Genomic DNA, 11,870 nt, shown 5'->3' on the forward strand with positions numbered 1-11,870 from the left:
GTAGCCCGAGAACAAACTTAATAAGAAACATGTAGGATGTACAATATGTGCAGAACAATGTAAAATTCAGTTGAAGGACATTTGAGAGCTTGAAAAAAAATGGAAATATGTGCCTAGTTCTTCAGTAGAAATGATTAATAATGCAAAGATGTCAGCGGTCCTTAAATTGTGGTCAAACGAAAACCAAAACAAGATTTTTTGAGGTAAATCATTATACACATTTTAATCTGAAAGACAAACCTATGAAACTGTCAAGAAAATTCTGGAAGAGAAGAGTGAGGTAGGAACTAGCCTTAACAGATAAAAGTAGATTTAAAAGCTTTTGTAATGTTGAAAGCTTGGCCCTGGTACAGGAACATAGGGAGTTCGAAAACAGACACAAATATATGTAAAAATTTAGCACACAATAAACGTGCTCTTTCAAACCTATGATGAAAGAGATAAATTAATCCTTGAGTGGTATTTTTAAAAACTGGTTCAATATTTAAAAATAAATAACACTTTATGCTATTTCTTTTGCTTTCTCCCCAATAAAAAAATGCAGGTGGAGGTAGAAATTTTTACAAGTACAAAAGGTATAAATACATTTTCTTTATTAAAAGATTCAAGCATTTAAAGAAATAAACATCTCCAGAAAACAGAAAAGCATTTAAAGGAGAACTGACAAACCACAGCCCTGGAGCCAAATCCAACCCACTGTCTGTTCTGATAAATAAAGTTTTATTGGAACACAACCATCCCCATTCATTTACATACCGTCTGTGGCTGCTTTCCTGCTACAACATCAGAACTGAATAGTTGTGATGGAAACCATGTCCCACAAAACCTAACATATTTATTATGTGGTCATTTACACGTTAAGTCTGCCAATCTAATCTACATTAAAAAAAAATCTAAGAAAAAAATAAAAATGCCTTAGTACTGCACCACCATCGATTACACTTCTTTCCCAGAGTTGACACAGCCAATAATTCGAGTAGAGCCTTCCAGGCCATTCTCTATACATTTCTATGCACACGTGTATGTATACATACAAATAATTTTCTCATAAGTGAGATCATATAATATGTACTGTTCTGTAACTTGCTTTTTTCATGTAATCCAGCTTGGAGCTCTTGCAATGCCGTAGAGAACTATCTCATCCTTTTCAGTGACGGCACAATACTTATACAGTGAGGATTCAACCATAATTTATTCAGCATAACTGTCCTTCATAAGGGATGAGACTTTTCAATATCTCATAATTATAAGCAATATAACAAAGAATACTAAAAGCATATTTGTGCACAGGTGAAAATATTTTAGTGGAGTACTTAGAAATTGAATTACTAAATCAAAGGGCATGCCCTTAAATTTTTAATTTTGATAGTGTCAAAATGCCTTCCAGAAAAAGATACCAACACTTAAACTCTTACCAATTGTGTATACAATTTCCCATTTTATTAAGCCTTGTATCCACACACAGTATTATCTGTTCTTGTTAATTTCAGTCACTATGATGGGTGAAAAACGTATCTCATGATTTCATTTTGCCTTTCTCTGACTAAAGGAGATTAGCCATAATTTTAAATTTCTTTTGACAATTTGTGTTCCTGTGAGTGGCCTGTTTTCAGCCTTTGCTCATTTTTCTATAATAAAGTTTAAAAAGGTATGTTTTGCTCATTCTACACAGCATTTTGTAGTTCTCGTCAAATTAGTTTCCAAAGTTTAGAAATTGGAATATTTAACATTTTTTAAAGCCATATTTCTAGCCTCTCCTGAATACCTGAAGGCTCTACAGCATTGGGCCGCCTGTGGCAATAAATGGCTGGAACAGAAGAAAGGCTCCTTCCTCTAGTGGAGTAGGTCTTTCCTGGACCCTATGTTCCCTTGCAACAGGTCACTGATCTCTTTCAATGACCTGTCTAATCCCTGTAGGGACTTGGTTTTGCAAACCCTATTCTGTTTGGTCCTTTATCTTTTTATTCTTAATGATTTGTAGGAGCTCTTTACATATGTAGATAAACCCACGTGTCTCTTTTATACATTACAATATTTTCTGTTATTAATTCCCTTTCTGAAAGCTTTGTTTATGCTATCTCTTGATATTCAGAAGTTTTAAAATCTTCACGTAGTGAAATCTATCAGTTTATTTCACTTTAGGACCACTGGGTTTTGCAGTTGCTTAGGAACGTCTTCCTCAATCCATGTTTATAAAAAAATATTATTGTTAATGTTTTGTAAAATGCTTATACACTGTAAGTATTATATGGTATTATTACTATGTTTAGTTCTTTTCCTGTTTCAAGTATAAATTATATTTTGTATGTGCTGTGATAGCCACCTGCCCAATTTCATTTTTAGAGTATTTCATCATTTTCTCACTTATTTGAAATGCCACAAATAGGAGTACACTATTCTGTGCATCTTTTAGAACTAAATCTGGAGGATTATTTTACATTGGTCTACATAGATCTACCTGATTTATAATACTATTAATGATTTCATTATCAATTTATTTTATAATCTATTTAACCAACCCCTACTTAATAAAAATTTAGATTTTATCTAGTGTTAGGTTATTACAAACAGTGGCACAATAAATATTTGTTTTGTTATGCACCTATGTCCGGACTATCAGTAGAATGAATTCCTAGGAGTTGAATTATCAAATTTAAAAGTATGTGTACTTTTGAAAAATATTGCCTACTTACCTTCTAAAGATAGCGAGGCTTATACTCCCACCAGCAATGTATGGGACTGCCTTTTTCCAGCCCATGTGTATTATCTAGTTTACTGATCTTGCAAGACCATCTGATATATTTGATAGATGAAAAATAGTGTTCATGATTTTAACTTCTATTTCTTTTATTTTCAATGAGATCAAACATTCTTTTACGTGATGGAAGCACTTGTGGGTTGTTTTTTTTTTTCCCAGTAAGTTGCTTATTCAGGGCCTTTGTATATTTTCTATGATCTTTTTCTTACTGGTCAGCTAATGCTTCATACTGGACAATGAGGTCCTTCTTTTGTGCATTACAAACATTTCTTTCTCCAAACTGTGGTTTCTAATTTTCCTTTTTAGGCTTTCTGTTGTGTAGAAATGTTTTTAACATAGTCACCTGTATTAAAGTTTTCTTTTTATGGTTTCCAATTTTAAGTATTATTTAGAAGGGCCTTCCACCTCTCTCTCTCTCTCTCTCTCTAAAATATGGAATACATCATAAATTTGCATGTTATCCTTTTGCAGAGGCCATGCTAATCTTCTTTGTATCTTTCTAATTTTAGTACATGTGCTGCCATAGTGAGTACCTTTCTACCTCTTAATATTCGTTCTAAAAAATATCCCATGCTAACAGTCATTTTTTTACATTTAAATTTCTAAGTCATTGGAATGGATTTGGTGTTGAGTTATAACTTTTTTTCAGTTATCCCAACCATTTATTAAATAATCTATCTCTTTCCAACTGCTTTGAAACTATCATATATTAATTTCCTTTAGTATTGGGGGCAACTTTTGTCTGTCTATTGGTTTGCCAAAATCAAACCTTTTCAATGATTGTGGGTTCATGATACAGTGTCACGAATTAGAGTCTTAGTCCCGTAATCAGTTTTTATTGAGCTAATACTGTCTTGGTTCTAAGAGAAACACAAAGAAAGCTCGGACTCCATCCCTGCCCTCTTGAAGACAAGAAAGGGACTGCTGCCATGGTGAACTCATGAGTTTCCTTCAATCTACAGCTCAGTAACTGGTCCCATGCTGGCTGTCGGTGGCACTCGGAGGACACAAGCTGAAAAGATTAAGGTGTTGCTAGAAGGAGAGGACAAAACCCCATTATTGACCTTGGGGAAATCTTAGGCCATCCCCAGATCCTTTTCTCCCCAGTTTGGAAGAGTCTGTATAGACTTCTGACGCATGTATTCATATGCTCTAGGCAAAAGCATTTTGGGATGTTCTGAATTCAAGGCCACTTATTTGATATTTCTTGCTTTGGATCTGGCAACAGTAATACTCTAACCTGCTTATTTTATCTCCGAAGCCTGTGCAAAGTATCCTAAGCAGCTAAGTCACCACATCACCAGGCTCACGTCATTTGTACGAATACAAGAAAAACCTAACAGTTTCCTCACTCTTCTCAAAATAGCAGCAGAGTAACAATCCACTCCCCCAGATAATTGGCTTTAAAATGCCTCAAAGAGACAGTAAGATTAAACATTTAGCTGCTATCCTGTGGGGAACTCTGGAAAAAAGCCACACATTGCACAAGATTTAATTTTCTCCCATTTCCCCCCCAAGGTCTGACTTCTATCTCACTCCAAACAAGGTGAGAGATGTAAGATAGACAAATTGTTTCCCAGTGGTTGTGGGGTGGGAGAGCTGAGTAAAGCTGAAACAAAAGCACTGAAGTTGAGCTCTTTCAAGAAAATCAGCAAGTGACAAATAACATAAAAGACAACAGCCAGCGACTTACCTCCTGCAAAACAAAAAAGATCACACGGATGTCTGGCAGCTTCTCCATCTCAGAACAGAACTCAGAGACTTCGCAGAGTTGAGAAACCTAGTATAACTAGTGCTGAGCTTTTCCAGAAGTCTATTGGAATTTTGCTTTCCCTTCCCTCCTTTTTGGGGGAGCTTTTCCCAAATTCAAAATGTAAAGCATTTTAAAGATTTTATTTATTTATTTATTTATTTATTTATTTATTTATTTATTTGAAAGAGGGAGCACAAGCAGAGGTGAGGGGTGGAAGGGGAAGAGGGAGAGAGAGAAGCAGGCTCCCCGCTGAGCAGGGAGCCCTAGCGGAGCTCGATCCTAGGACCCTAGGATCATGACTTCCAGGTGCCCCAAAGTGTAAAGCATTTTAGAACTAGTTCTGTCAACTAAAGGCATTTAAGTCAAACTTGAAGTCAATAGAGTAAATCATGTTTCTCGTGTTAAAAACAAGACAACTAGTACCAAATGGAGTCACTTATGCTAAGCCCCATGTCACCAAACAAGGACGTAATTACAGTTTCAGCTCTCCCAGAAATGGAATCTTAAACCAGTCAGTCAGGAATCACCTGACCAGCACTAACTAGGTAATCTGCCTGATGGACCCCTTATCTCCTAAAGGAAAGTAACCTTGCTTTAACCAACACTCATCTTTGCCCCATGTAACTTCCTTGTTCGTACTCCCTCTGTCTATAAAAGTCTTCCATCTTGTACAGCTCCTCAGAGCTCCTTTCTATCTGCTGGATGGAGTGCTGAACAGTTCATGAGTTGTTAAATAAAGCCAATAAGATCTTTAAAATTTACTCAGTTGAATTTTGTTTTTTAACATTTCATATAAATATACATCTAGGTAGATAGATGATGGATGGGTGGGAGACAAAAGATAGGTAATAGATAAAGAAAGATAAGATCTAATTTTTTAGACACATCATTGACTGGAGAGAAGTATGGAAGAGTCATGAAAAGAATTAGAAAAAAGGAGGAAGGAAACAAGAACATAACTATAGGTAAAGAGTAGGTTCAATGAACTGTTGAACTGCTGTGTGTGTTAGTAAAAAAATAACAAGATGGATTTTAGTCATCAGAGGTTAAATTTTACTCAACATAGTTTTCCTTAGTTTTGTTAATATTTCAATCCTACAAGATGCATAAACTTTAAAGATGAATAGAATAAATGTCCATCAGTGAGCTTAAGACACAAAATGGTGCAAATACAGTGGAAGCCCCCTTCCCCCGCCTCTCCCCAACTACGCTGTCTCCCCCCACCCCCTCCCCATGCTCCCACTCCCAGCTCTCTGGAACTTGGCCGCTATAAATGCACATATTTACCCCATAAGTACAGTTCTGTGTGTCCATATAAATGTGTAGGTTTCTTTTGCATGCTTTTAAGCTTTGACATAAATGATATACTCCATGTATTCTTCTGCAACTCTCTCTTTTTAGTTCAACATAAATTTGAAATTGATCATTGTTTTCTCTGTGTAGCTCTGGCTCATTATTCTGGCTGATTTGTAATACGTTATGTGAATGAACCACATTTAGAATGTTTCCACATTTCAAGCTTTCATAAACAATGTTGAAACAGTCTTCAATACAGTTCTCTGAGCATGAGTGTGAACAGTTCTCTAGGGTACAAAGATAGGATTGGAATTTCTGGGTCAAATAACATAATTTTTCAATCCTGTCCTTACTATTTTCTTGATTTATCTATATATCCACCAAAAAATGATTACTATGAAACACACATAAAAAAGGTTTAACTCAATGATTTATTGAATTCATTCATTGTAGAGACTGTCCACCCTTGTTTTCATGTGAAGAACTGTGAAATTAGAAATACTTTGAATTATAAAGCATACTGGAATGTGACTGAAATGTGCTGCATTTTTTTGTGATACAATGCAAAACACGAAATCCTGCTATTCTTTCCGATGTCTGACACGTGTTACCTAGTCATTTTTCCAGGCCATGCTGTCATTCAACTATGAAGATAGCATTCAGGCATTTTCAAATGTGTCATGGACCATAGCACTCATGAGCCATCCCCGAAGAATCACCTCAGGAACCAAAACCAGCAACTAAGAGAAGAATAGAGATAGAATGGACAGAAGAAAGACATGTGGTGAGCACTGAACCCACTTAGAAAGATCCAGAATTACAAAGCAGCAGTAATTATGGTTCAAAATGTAATCCTACAATAACCCTGTAGAAGTAATATGAATACAAAAACCTAAATGTGGAGGGAATCACAAAGGTGGTGGTAAATTGCTTAACTCCGGTCTTATATTTACAGGACTGTATAGATATTTCTTAAAGCTCATAAACAGTTTCTTTCTTCATTCCACAAATATTCCTTGAGCATTTGCCATGTCTCGGGCTTGGTGCTAAGTACCAGGAATACAATGACAGAATAAGCATAGTCGTAGGGGTAACAAGCATTACATGATTTACACGAAGGGGCACCTGGAAGGCTCAGTCGGTTAAGCATCCGACTGTTGATTTCAGCTCAGGTCATGATCTCAGGGTTAGGAGATCAATCTCCATGCTGGGAGTGGAGCCTGCTTAAGATTCTCTCTCTCCCTCTCCTTCTGCCCCTCTCCCCTCTAAAAAAATGACTTACACAAATAAATAAAAGTAGGATGATAATCTGATAACGTAGAATGAAGGTCGATGGTGCATTGAAGATATACACTAGGGGGAATGTATATCTAGTCAGGGAAGCCCAGGAAGGCTTCTCCGTGGATGTTCTCCTTGAACAGAGACCTATAAGATGAGATCACAGGGGATAAGAGGGAGGCAGGCACAGCAAGATAGAACCTGGGATGTTCCAACCCCGGATCAAAGACAACACCAAACCAAGAGAAGTGTCAGGGATTGAAGGATTGGCGATACGCAATAAGACAGAAAGTCATTAAATACACAGAGTTCAGAAAATTATTTGAAGTCATGAAAGTATCCATTTTATATCTGTTATCACCCAATCCTATCTACCAAAAATGACATGCTTGACCCAGTTTCTTCAACAAATAAATGACAAGGAAAAAATAAGAAACACATCAACCAAATGTAAGGTGTGGATTTTCTTTGGATCTTGGTTCAAGAAATCTAACTGTAAAATGACACTTACGGGACAATTGGGGAAATTTGGACTGTGACTGGACATTAGAAGACAGGAATTCGTTGTTTTTCGGTGTGATAGTGGCATTGGTGTTACACAAGAAATAAAATATATGAGTCCTCGTGTGTTAGACATTCTTAAGTGTTTGTAAATGAAATGATAAGATGCCCAGATAGGATGTCCATTAGAACAGTCTGGCATGAGGGTGGAAATCGAGCGGAGATAAGGTCGCCTACGCTGAGAAAAGTGGACCGTGACGTGCGTGTGTGGTTTAGGAACTATCCCGTGCTGCTTTTTACAGCAGATGCTTTACTTCCCTTGCTCTCTTTCTTTGGCTTTTATGACACTAGCTTGTGTTTTGCTTTGTTTTTTCTTTCTTGGTTGGACTGCAGCTAGTTATTTCTAGGGTTTGTTTCCTTTACTTTTAAAAATTCCAGCAGGTGCAGGTATCAAAGGAGAAAGCGCCCATGATTCCACTTTCTCCTGCTACCGCTTCGGCCCGGGAGTCGTCTCTGCAACAGCTGTCAAACGCCCAGACCAACACGGAAACTAAGCAGGTAGAGGGTGATAAATAAGTAGCAGGGGCCCGGGCCCCCACGTTGCAGACCCGGAGTGCACTGACTTCTCTCTACTGTGTGAAATTGAAAAGAGACTTATGGGGTTGAGACATGGAAGTAATAGCAGCCATTCTGGGTTGTAGGCTGGGGAACAGGCTAGACTGAGACAATAATATCAATTCTCCTGGGGGGAAAAGCAATCAGACAAAGTGAGGCACTTGCTGATACTAACAAAGCTCTTTCTCTGCCTAAATTATTAATGACCTAAGGCATGCTTACAAGTAGGGACCAGTCTTGCCACTGCCCTGCTCTGTATCCCAGAGAATTTCCCTTCGATCTCTGTAACATACGATGGTGACGCCTGAGCCAACTGAGCACTGGGAGAGGAAATGAGATTGTAAATATGAAGTGCTGGGGGGAAGAATTAGGCCTCTGCTCTTGGTGCTTCTTTTTGCACATAAAACAAATCGGAGAATCTGGTATTCGTGATCAGTAGCTTTCACGTTGCTTATAACGCCACTCCGGGAGTGCTTACAGCCCTAGCATGCTCTTTACCTCCTCCAAGTAAGCATTTAGATTCAGTTCAGCCAACACTGAAGTGCCCGTGAGCTTGATGGTCAAGCTTCCCAAAAACATTCTGTGGTGCGCACTCCTCACTTTCTTCCCTGGCCTTGAGTCATTCAGATGGGTCAGACACTTAACAAAGTGTTCGGTTCTTTCAAACTAATAGATGACCAATCTGTTCCAATGTAATGAGAGGTAGCACCTTCTAGGTTCCTATATGGTCCAGGCCCCCTCTTAGTCTTGTTAAAATCCATGTCCTCTAGTCCTAACAATATTGTAAGGGAGGTGAGAAATTAATAAGTCTTGGGAATGTAAAGGAATTTGCTCAGGAACATACAATGACCCAGCAGCAAATTCAGAATTCGAGGCCAACCTTCCTGCTCTGGAAGCCTGAGCTCGGGTCCTGCAGCTCACTGCCGATGACCGTGGAGGTCAACATATGCTAACTCGCAAGTCACTTTGTACATAAGAGCAAGAAATGCTGAAGTGCTTAGTTCAGGGACTAGAAGACCAGCGGACCTGGCAATAGGTTCAGGAAGGAAGGAAGGAAGGAAGGAAGGAAGGAAGGAAGGAAGGAAGGAAGGAAGGAAGGAGGAAGGGAGGGAGGAGGGAAGGAAGGAAGGAAGGAAGGAAGGAAGGAAGGAAGGAAGGAAGGGAGAGGAGAAAAAGAAAAAGAAAGGACGTACGTATCTAACCTTCTAGTGCTGAAGGAAACTTCGCCCTGACTGCTGAGCTCACAATGCTCTCTGCTGATGGAGTGGTAAATTTGCACATGCCCCTTTCCTGACCGGGGTGATGAACACCCATGGTTTCTTGAGGAGGAGGATGCTTTCCTCTGACTTTCTCAGCTCACGTAGCTCGTGCTAAGCCTTGCTGAGCTAAGCAGCGCTGCGGAGGCCTCTCCAGGACCTGTGGCCCCAGCACGAGCATCGTCTGCCCTAGCCGGACCACTCGGCCAGCCTCTAGGCCTGTGACCTGCCTCCTGCCTGTCAGAGGCTACAAGGTGTCTCCGTTGCTGCTGTTGTGCCCTTCCTAGTTTTGACCAGAGCCCCCGTGTTCTTTGGAGGTAATCCGCACAGTATCTTTTCTGTCCATATTGAAATCTTTGTCTTCAGTGGAGAACCCCACTAACATAATTGGTGCTTCCCAAACAAAGATATCACTAGCTGTAAAATTTCTCCATACGGTAAGGACTCCTCCATTTTCTCATATCTCCAATCAACATGTACGTTTCTTGTCTTTGTTAGTTTTAATGTGTGTTTAACCTCTTATAGTCTGTTTTCATCTCTTCCATAGAACAGAGAGTGTTTAATAAATTCTTAGTAACTGATATGCTAAAGGCCAACTAAAATGAGATGTTGAAGGAGATGTGGCAAATTCTACTATTCCAAGTTTATATTTACCTTTGCTCTCCCAAACGTGTTACAGTGACACCTGTATTAAGCCATCACCAATGAAACGAATCCTGAAAATTGAGTGAAGTATGTATCAAAATGCAAATGCACTAGGCCTTTCTTGAGGACTTAAGCTGGGCTGATTTAAAATGTGTTTTCCTGTCTTTTCTGCTAGAGCTTGAAAAAGAGGGACTCAGACAAAACCATCAGGCTGATAATATGAGCTATGTGACAAGCTGTCCATATGGAGCTCGATTAGCACTAATAGCTATTAGCTCAGAAAAAGATGAAGTCATCACAAAGCACTCTGCTCCGCGGGCTCCTCTCTGTCGTATGACAGCGCCAGGTCTAATGTGAGTAATGATACAGCTTCCTTCTCTGAGACCCTTCCTCCAAAGGGCCCAAAGTGCTTTGCAAATGTTTTCTTATCGATTTTCATAGCTCTGATGTGGTGTTCTGAAGGTACCAGAGGAAGCAGTGTGGACAAGGGTGTTGAAAGTCAGTGGAGAGACTCAGCTCAATTCCCACCATGGGGTCCAGATTGGCTGACCTCCTCCCTCCCCCCTCCCCGCCCTTCCCCTCCCCTGCCTCCAGCTGGAGCCTGCCCTTCACCACTTCCTCCTCCCAAACAAAAGGAGCCTTCCAGAAGGAGAATCGAGAGGTCTTTTTATATGCCTTCAATGTGTTCAATTCTCAAAAACATTTTTAAATGGCTGTTATGCCTGTGGAGGGTTATCGAAGGATGAGGATTTCCCTACTTAGAAAAAAAAATTTCCCACCATTCAACCTACTTTCTTTGTATCTGTGACACAATGGACAATGGTAGACACTGAAGGTCAATGAGCAGTTTCTGGGGGGATAAAAAAGGAAGAAAAGAAGGAAAGGAAAATTTTTAGAAACCCAAAGGAAATAGTTCCTTGACTTTAGTCAACTTAAAATACATATATTTGGACCTTCTGAACAAATCGGAACAAGTTAAAAGAAAAAAGCCTAAAGCGTGCAGCTTCCTGACCTGATAGACCACTGAGTTTTCCTGAGACTGGAATACAGATCAGTGAGGGCGTCCGAGTGTGGCCTGCTCCAGGGAGAGCGGGGAGGCCGGTGACAGCTTTGTGCAGGGACAGTCTGGCTCCGGACACGTCCTCAGGAGGTTGCCACAGATTTGATTGGAGAGGCCCCTGTGGGCCTCAAAGGAAGGCAGAGAGCCCTCTGTGGTTCTCCACTGCTACTATCAGGACCAGAAAAATCGTTATTCTGGGAGCTATCCTGCGCTCTGCAGAATATTCAGCTGCGTCTCACGTGTCTGCTCACACATGCCGGCAGCACCCTTGGTGAGTCATGCTTGCCAAAAATCGGCTCTAGACATTGCCAGATGTCCCCCGAGGGCAAAATCATCCCTGGTTGAGGGGTGCCTGGGGACCCGGCTCAGTCAGTTAAGTGTCTGCCTTTGGCTCAGGTCATGATCCCAGGGGTCCTGGGATAGAGACCCGTGTTGGGCTCTCTGCTTAGCGGGGAGCCTGCCTCTCCCTCTGCCTGCTTCTCCCTCCACCTGCTGCTTTCCTTACTTGTGCTTTCTCTCTCTCTCTCTGACAAATAAATAAGTAAAATCCTTATTTAAAAAAATCATCCCTGGTTGAGAACCACTGTCCTTTATTAACCGCTCTGGAGGGTTTTAAAAACTACACTTTCCCCCAGAGTTGGCTGTTGTCAACTGTTACCGAGAATGCTATTGTTCCATGGGGAAGGAACCAGCATATCAAAAGGAACT

General features: G+C 40.1%; 1 non-coding gene across 1 annotated transcript; it reads right to left on the minus strand.

The window, feature by feature from the left end:
• Positions 1 to 3,184: 3,184 nt before the first annotated feature.
• On the minus strand, positions 3,185 to 3,291 carry LOC113247685 (U6 spliceosomal RNA). Its single transcript, XR_003313348.2, has one exon. It is a non-coding gene; the product is annotated as a U6 spliceosomal RNA (small nuclear RNA).
• Between the last annotated feature and the right edge of the window lie 8,579 nt (positions 3,292 to 11,870).

The sequence above is a fragment of the Ursus arctos genome, unplaced genomic scaffold (genome assembly GCF_023065955.2).
Source record: "Ursus arctos isolate Adak ecotype North America unplaced genomic scaffold, UrsArc2.0 scaffold_8, whole genome shotgun sequence".
Lineage (NCBI taxonomy): Eukaryota > Metazoa > Chordata > Mammalia > Carnivora > Ursidae > Ursus > Ursus arctos.